The sequence below is a fragment of the Ovis canadensis genome, chromosome 13 (assembly GCF_042477335.2).
Source record: "Ovis canadensis isolate MfBH-ARS-UI-01 breed Bighorn chromosome 13, ARS-UI_OviCan_v2, whole genome shotgun sequence".
Taxonomy (NCBI): domain Eukaryota; kingdom Metazoa; phylum Chordata; class Mammalia; order Artiodactyla; family Bovidae; genus Ovis; species Ovis canadensis.
Genome location: NC_091257.1, coordinates 93361438 through 93369777, shown reverse-complemented (window position 1 = coordinate 93369777; position 8340 = coordinate 93361438).

The following is an 8340-nucleotide window of genomic DNA, read 5'->3' as shown; positions in this document are numbered from 1 at the left end:
AAGCAGCAGGCCTAGAACCCAGACGTTCTGAATCTCATCTTCCTTTACTTCCCACTGTACCCAGCTGGCTCTCATATGCAGCCTGTTATAACGGAAGCTACTTTTTTTTTTTTTTTTTAAGGCCGGCTTTGCTAACGGGTCTATGCGGTTGTCTTACCCAGGAAAGTCAATGATCAATTAAACTCTATCCTGTAAGGCCACAGAGGCCTCACAGTAAGGAGTCTGCACAAGACAAATAAATCAGTTTGCTAAACCAGGTTAACTGAATGGAAATTTGCGCCTCATTTGGGCCATTCCCAGTCCTCTGGATTGATTCTGCTTGACCTGCTGGCAGCAGGAGGATTATTTTTAACTAGCCATGTGGGCCATCTTTTCACTAACCAGTAACTTGGTGTGTAGGCAGCAGCCCAAGAGAGCCAATGCTTCCATTTTACCATTTCTTTTTCTTGTTCCTATGACAGGCACTGTGCATCTGACATCTCTCCGGCCCAAAAGTGCCCTGTCTCCCCTTCAGGAATGGGGGTGCTTCTGTGGTGGCAGAGATGTGTTGTAGGTGTTTGTAAGCTTTTGTTTTGGCCTTGTAACTGCCGCCAGACTGTGCTGTGAGCAGGGAGGGTGGTGAGGGAAGGGGAGTCCCAGACTCAGGCTTCAAATCCACTGAGCGCCTCCAGTTTGAGCTCTTGAAATGAACTTTCCATAAATTCATACATACCTTACCTGCCTCTTGAGAAACCTGTACAATTAGAGCTGGGTATGGGACAACGGACTGGTTCAAAATTGGGAAAGGAGTACATCAAGGCTGTATAGTGTTACTCTGCTTATTTAACATATGCAGAGTACATCATGTGAAATGCTGGGCTGGATGAAGCACAAGCTGGAATCAATATTGCCGGGAGAAATATCAATAACCTCAGGTGTGCAAATGATACTACCCTAATGGCAGAAAGCAAAGAGGAACTAGAGAATCTCCTGATGCAGGTGAAAGAGGAGAGTGAAAAAGCTGGCTTAAAACTCCATATTCAAAAAACGAAGATGATGGCATCTGGTCCCATCACTTCATGGCAAAAAGGGGAAATATGCAAACGGTGACAGACCTTGTTTTGCTGGGCCCCAAGGTCACTGAGGACAGTGACTGCAGCCCATGAGCTTAAAAGACGCTCGCTCCTTGGAAGAAAAGCTATGACAGACCCAGACAGAGTATTAAAAAGCAGAGACATATTTTGCTGACAAAGGTCTGTATAGTAAAAGCTATGGTTTTTCCAGTAGTCATGTATGGATGTGAGAGTTGGACTATAAAGAAGGCTGAGCACCAGAGAACTGATGCTTTTGAACTGTGGTGCTGGAGAAGACTCTTGAGAGTCCCTTGGACAGCAAGGAGATCCAACCAGTCCATCCTAAAGGAAATCGACCCTGAATATTCAGTGGAAGGACTGATGCTGAAGGTGAAGCTCCAATACTTTGGCCACCTGATGTGAAGAGCTGACTCATTGGGAAAGCCTCTGATTCTGGGAAAGGTTGAAGGCAGGAGAAGGGGGTGACCGAGGATGAGATGGTTGGATGGCATCACTGACTCAATGGACATGAATTTGAGCAAGCTCTGGGAGGTAGTGAAGGACAGGGAAGCCTGGTGTGTCTGCAGTCCACGGGGTCACAGAGAGCTGGACACGACTGAGTGACTGAGCTACAACAGTGAAAGAGAAGAGGACAGGGTTGAAATAATAGTATATTAATAGTGAACTTAGGGGTGCTTATTATTCTAAGCACTTTACATGAATCCTCACAGCAAGCTGTGACAGGTTCTACTATTTGCATTTTGTGTGTGTGCTTAGTCTCGTCCAACTCTGAGACCCCATGGACTGTAACCCACCAGGCTCCTCTGTGCATGGGATTTCCCAGGCAAGAACACTGGAGTGGGTTGCCATTTCCTCCTTCAGGGAATCTTCCTGACCCAGGCATAGAACCAGCGTCTCCTGTGTCTCCTGCCTCAGCAGGGGAATTCTTTACCACTGAGCTATCTGGGAAGCCAATTTGCATTTTACAATCACGCAAATAGACGCACGGAGGTATTAAATCACCTTTTAACACAGATGGAACACAGGAGTCAGGATTTTCCCCAGCAATCCAGTGGCTAAACTTCTAATACGGCGGGACCAAGGGGAACTAAAGGCCCATATGCCACAGGGTGGGGCTAAAATTTTTTAAAAGTAAAAAACAACCACAAAGGAGTGCCAGTTGCTCTCAAACTCTAGTGTACATCGCAGTCACCTGGGGGGAGATTCTGAAAATAAGAGTTGCTGGGGGCGGCCACCCAGAGTTTCGAATTCAGCTGGTCAGTAAATCTAGAGCGTGGCCCAAGGATCTGCCTTTCTAACATTTTCTCCAGGTGGTGCGGGTGCTGCTGGTAGGGGCTGCACTTTGCAAACCATTAACCTACATTATCAGAGAAGGCAATGGCACCCCACTCCAGTACTCTTGTCTGGAAAATCCCATGGACGGAGGAGCCTGGTGGGCTGCAGTCCATGAGGTCGATAAGAGTTGGACATGACTGAGCGACTTCACTTTCACTTTTCACTTTCCTGCATTGGAGAAGGAAATGGCAACCCACTCCAGTGTTCTTGCCTGGAGAATCCCAGGGACGGGGGAGCCTGGTGGGCTGCTGTCTATGGGGTCGCACAGAGTCGGACACGACTGAAGCGACTTAGCAGCAGCAGCAGCAGCAGCAGCCTACATTATACCCCACACCCCGCCCCAGTCAATATTTCTGTTGTTGTTGCTCACTTGTGTCTGACTCTTTGGGACCCCATGGACTCATGGGACCCCATAGTCCACCAGGCTCCTCTGTCCATGGGATTTTCCGGGCAAGAGTACTAGAGTGGGTTGTCATTTTCCTACTCCGGGAGATCTTCCTGACCCAGAGATCAAACCCGTGTCTCTTAAGTCTCCTATGCTGGCAGGCGGCTTCTTCACCACCGAGGCAGCTGAGAGTCTAGCACAGGTGGTTCCTAGCCCTGAAATCAAGTAGCTCTCCGAGTCTTATATCTCAACCTCAGGTCACATGTAAGTGTATTTATTACTATGCTTATCTAAAGTAGGTAGAACTTACACCATTATGCATTTCTACATTTATTAATCTAGGGGTAGGTAATTTCATCTCAATGTCAGCAGTTCTTCAAGACTGCCAAATTGCTAACAGAAAGCGGTAGGAATTCCCACGTGCACCACTAGGGGGCAAACAAGTATTTCACAGGCTCGCCACACCTGGCCCAACTAGGTGGAACAAGGCTTCCCTTGTTCTTAAATCTTCCCAGTTGCTTAAATGTTGACTACTCCTATCCCTTATAGCTTACTCATGGCAAATAGATGGGGGAAAAAAATGGAAACAGTGACAGACTTTATTTTCTTAGGCTCCAAAATCACTGTGGATGGTGACCGCAGCCATGAAATTAAAGATGCTTGCTCCTTGGAAGAAAAGCTATGACAAACCTAGACAGAGTATTAAAAAGCAGAGACATCACTTTGCTACAAAGGTCTGTCTAGTCAAAACTATAGTGTTTCCAGTAGTCATGTATGGATGTGAGAGCTGGACCATAGAGAAGGCTGAGCACCAGAGAATTGATGCTTTTGAACTGTGGTGCTGGAGAAGACTCTTGAGAGTCCCTTGGACAGCAAGGAGATCAAACCAGTCAATCCTAAAGGAAATCGACCCTGAATATTCAGTGGAAGGACTGATGCTGAAGCTGAAGCTCCAATACTTTGGCCATCTGATGTGAAGAACTGACCCATTGAAAAAGACCCTAATGCTGGGAAACATTGAAGGCAGGAGATGACAGAGGATGAGATGGTTGGATGGCATCACCGACTCAACGGACATGCATTTGAGCACTCCAGGAGACAGTGAGGGACAGGGAGCTCTGACATACTGCAGTTCATGGGGTCACAGAGAGTCAGACAGGACTGAGCAACTGAACAGCAACAACTTAGGATGGAAATAAAAACCAAAAAGGAAAAAAATACTGGAAAAAAAAAAAAAGAACACAGTCTTGGATTGCAAGGACTTTTAACATGAGTGACACTGGCATGTGAAATGTCTATTTAACTAATAACTTCTGTGTGTCAGGTACCCTGAGAGGTGGTGGAATCTGGGCAGTGAATGATTCAGCTATAAAAAGGAAAGACACAGGAGGATGACCACATAAAAAGGCTGCTTCCAGAATATTGCTGTGCATCAGTCACTCCACCAGCTCACCACTTTTGCACAGCATTTTGCAATTTGTATTATATCAAGCCATGCAATGAAGTACAAACAACATTAACCCAGCAAGATCTGATAATGACTATAACTGAAAAGTAGATATTATGGTTGCCCCTGGGAATGTCTATTCTACTTTCTGTCTCTTTGAATTTGCCTATAATAGGCATTTCTGGTAAGTGGAATCAAACAATGTTTGTCCCTCTGTGACTTGCTTCTTTCACTTAGCACAGTGTTTTCAAGGTTAATTCATGGTGTAGCATTCATCACAACTTCATTCCTTTTTAATGGCTGAATAATATCCCATTGTGTGGAAATACCACGTTTTGTATATCCACTCATAAGTTGATAGACACTTGGGGCCTCCCTGGTGGCTCAGACTGCAATGTGGGAAACCGGGTTCGATCCCTGGGTCGGGAAGATCTGGAGAAGGACATGGCTACCCACTCCAGTATTCTTGCCTGGAGAATTCCGTGGACAGAGGAGCCTGGCAGGCTACAGTCCACGGGCTTGCAAAGAGTCAGACACATTTATTGACTAAACACTTTCACTTGGGTTGTTTCCACTTTATTGTTGTTGTTGATTTCTTTTTGGCTGCACCACGTGGCATGCGGGATCTTAGTTCCCTGACCAGGGATCAAACCTGTGTCCCTGCAGTGGAAGCACAGAGTCCTAACCACTCAAACTCCAGGGAATTCCTTTTTTTTTTTTTTTTTTACAGTGGTGTCATTTCTCATAGGCACCCTTTGTTGGCAGAACTAGGAAGTGTATATATATATATATATATATTTTTTTTTTTTTTCTTTTAAGTGGGGGCTACTCTCTAACGGTGATCCACAAGCTTCTGCTTGCTGGGGTTTCTCTTGTTGTGGAGCACAGGCCCTAGGGTGTGCAGGCTTCAGTAGTTGTGGCGAATGGGCTCAGATACCCCGTGCCACGTGGAATCCTCCTATACCAGGGATTGGACCCGTGTTCCCCGCATTGCCAGGCAGATTCTGTTCTTAACCACTGGCCCACCAGGGAAGTCCCTAGGAAGTATGTTTACGTACGGTGTTTATAATTGAGAAATTTCACTTAGAAAGCTGGACCTCTAGCTTCTCCTCAGAAACCTGAATGCCGGATCATGATCAGCTGGGAAACTGGCGATAATCAGCTGGCAGATGGTAGGGGTTCAACAACATTTGTTTTCTCAGTGAAGTATTTATTGCATGCCTACTGCAGGCCAGGTACTAGGTTGTATGACAGTTCTAATTTCTGGCACTATGTAGTATGAGACGATAGTACTCTAGTAGCTAGTTACACCCACTGTATATGCTTGTAGGCAGTGGAATTTCAGCAGTCCTCACTTTTAACTGCTTTCTTCCCTCCAGCTGGAAGGAAAGCTGGATACCCTTACATGTCCAAAGCCCATGCCACCTCCTCCTTGGGGCTGTCCCCAGTGTGCCATCTCTGACGTCACTTCTCCATTCTCTAAGCTCTTTGTCCTTCTCACAACATTCATCACCTTCTCTCCTGAATCACTGGTTTTCAGTTCAGAAAGGCCACTCCAGTGCTCTTGCCTGGAAGATCCCATGGACAGAGGAGCGTGCTAGGCTACAGTCCATGGGGTCGCAAAGAGTCGGACACAACTGAGGGACTTCATCATCTTTCTTTCTTTACTCCTAACTTATTAATCTTCTCTTTCTGGTAAGGAGACGGTACACTCTTTGAGGGCAAGCACTGTATCTGTCTTTCTTGGGTCTATGTCCTTAAATCTAACATCAGTCCTGGCACATTGTAGGCATTCGATGAAAATTTCAGTTAAAAACAGTTGCTGTTGAACTCTCTGATGGGTACAGCGTAGTGTAGCATGGCATGGAGTAGTAATAAAATTGTAAGCAAAACAGACATAGTAGTTTTGTCCTCAGAGAGTTAACTGACTTCTACGGGAGAAAGATATTCATAAAAATCATATAATTTGTATTTGTAGACTGATTTGAAAAACATGATCTCTATTTGCATTATTGTCCCCAGTTGGCTTCATACATACACACCCTTAGAAAATATATAGTGTTGGTTGATGTTGTGTTTTCCACTTCAGGGTATTGCTCTCTTTTTTCCTTCCAAAATATATCTTGCAGAGTTATGTAGGGTTACATCACCCTTTTAAAGTGATATATAGTAGTCATTAGTGTGGCTACACCATTCCCCAATGATGGGCACTTAGAAAGTTTCTGGGTTTTGTTTTTGTGTTACAAACAATAATGCAACAGGTCTTTGTGTGCACTTCTGCTTTTTCTCTGGTAGATTCCAGGAAATCAAACTGGTGGGTCACAGGCTTGCTTTCCTTTTTCATTTTTTGTTCTGCACATGCCTATGTCATTAGAATTCATACAGCACTTTTGTGATTTAAAAAAATACGCTAAAAAATAGAAAGAAGTAGGTAGATGGTTCATGTTGCTGGCTTTTAGAAAGTAGAGGTGCCTGATCACTGTCACATGACTGTTACATAATCCGCTAACCATTATGTAATAAAATCTGCAAAGGATGCTCCTGCGATTACACGTCACCAAGCAGAGAAATCTCAGGCCTCCAGCCCTGCATTCAAGATGAGAAATATGTCTCCCTTCAGAGATTTTGGTATTTTTCTGATACAAAGTGTCACCGAGAATCAGTGACCAGGGTTTCCTACCACTAAAGCCTTCTTAAAACTTTTGTTTTCTTTTTGGCTGTCACAAAACCACAGAGCTGGAAGGGACTTATTAACAGCCTCATGCACTCTTGTAATGGTTTCAAAAGTACAGTTTTGCGTTGTTGCAAAGGCGGAGTTTGGGTGGGACCGTTTTTCTCAGCTGGGCTTCCTATAAACACCATCACCTTAGGAGTGATTAAGACAGGAGCTTAAGCATGAGCTGGTGACAGCAGAGGTGCACAGCGATCGAAAGCGATGCTCAGACAGCAACAGATAAATACAGTGACTGCTACTCTGAATAGCAGGTTGTTGGTTCTCCAAATGCTCTCCAGGCACCATGTCACTGACTCCTGAGACAAGACCCACTGACTTTAGCTGGGGACACCAAGGCCTAGAGAGGGAATCCTGCACTCATACAACACCTGTTGGACAGCTCCTGATCAGACATGTGCAGCGCTCATGGGAAACACAGGTATTATGAAACACAGGGGACTTCTCTGGTAATCCAGGGGCTAAGACTCTACACTTCCAATGTAGAGGGCAAGGGTTCTATCCCTGGTTGGGGAACTAAGATTCCCATGTGGCGCGTGTCAAGGTCAAAAAATTGTTTTTTAACTTTTTAAATTATGAAAGATGTTCTTGTGGGGTGGGAAACCAGGGGAAGGTGGGTCTTTGCCTGAAGAAAGCAGAGAAAGCTTCAGAAAGGATATGACGACTCAGTTGGGGCTGGAAGTCAAGAAAACAAGGAAGGGAGGAAAGGAAGAACATTCATACCCGGTGAACAGCATATACGGGCACAGAGGCCAAAGTGGTAGAAGAATATGGTAGGTACAGAGAGCCAAGACCATGCTGGAGAAAGAGAACTTGGCATGTTGTGGGCCCTGAGTCTTCAATAAATATCTGGGGTGAGTTAGAGAGAATGAGGGGTTCAGTGGTGAATGTGTTCAACAAAGTCTTGCGTATGTGCTGGACACTTTGCAAGTACTAAGGGTTCAGCGAGTGATGAACCACAAAAGCAAAGTTCACAGTTAACATGGTGTGTGTGTGTGTGCTAAGTAGCTTCAGTTGTCTGACTCCTTGCAACTCTATGGGTTGTAGCCTACCAGGCTCCTCCGTCCATGGCATTCTCCAGGCAAGAAGACTGTTGCTGCTGCTGCTGCTCAGTCGCTTCAGTCGTGTCCGACTCTGTGTGACCCCATAGATGGCAGCCCACCAGGCTCCCCCGTCCCTGGGATTCTCCAGGCAAGAACACTGGAGTGGGTTGCCATTTCCTTCTCCAGTGCATGAAAGTGAAAAGTGAAAATGAAGTCGCTCAGTTGTGTTCGACTCTTAGCAACCCCATGGACTGCAGCCTACCAGGCTCCTCTGTCCATGGGATTTTCCAGGCAAGAGTACTGGAGTGGGGTGCCATTGCCTTCTC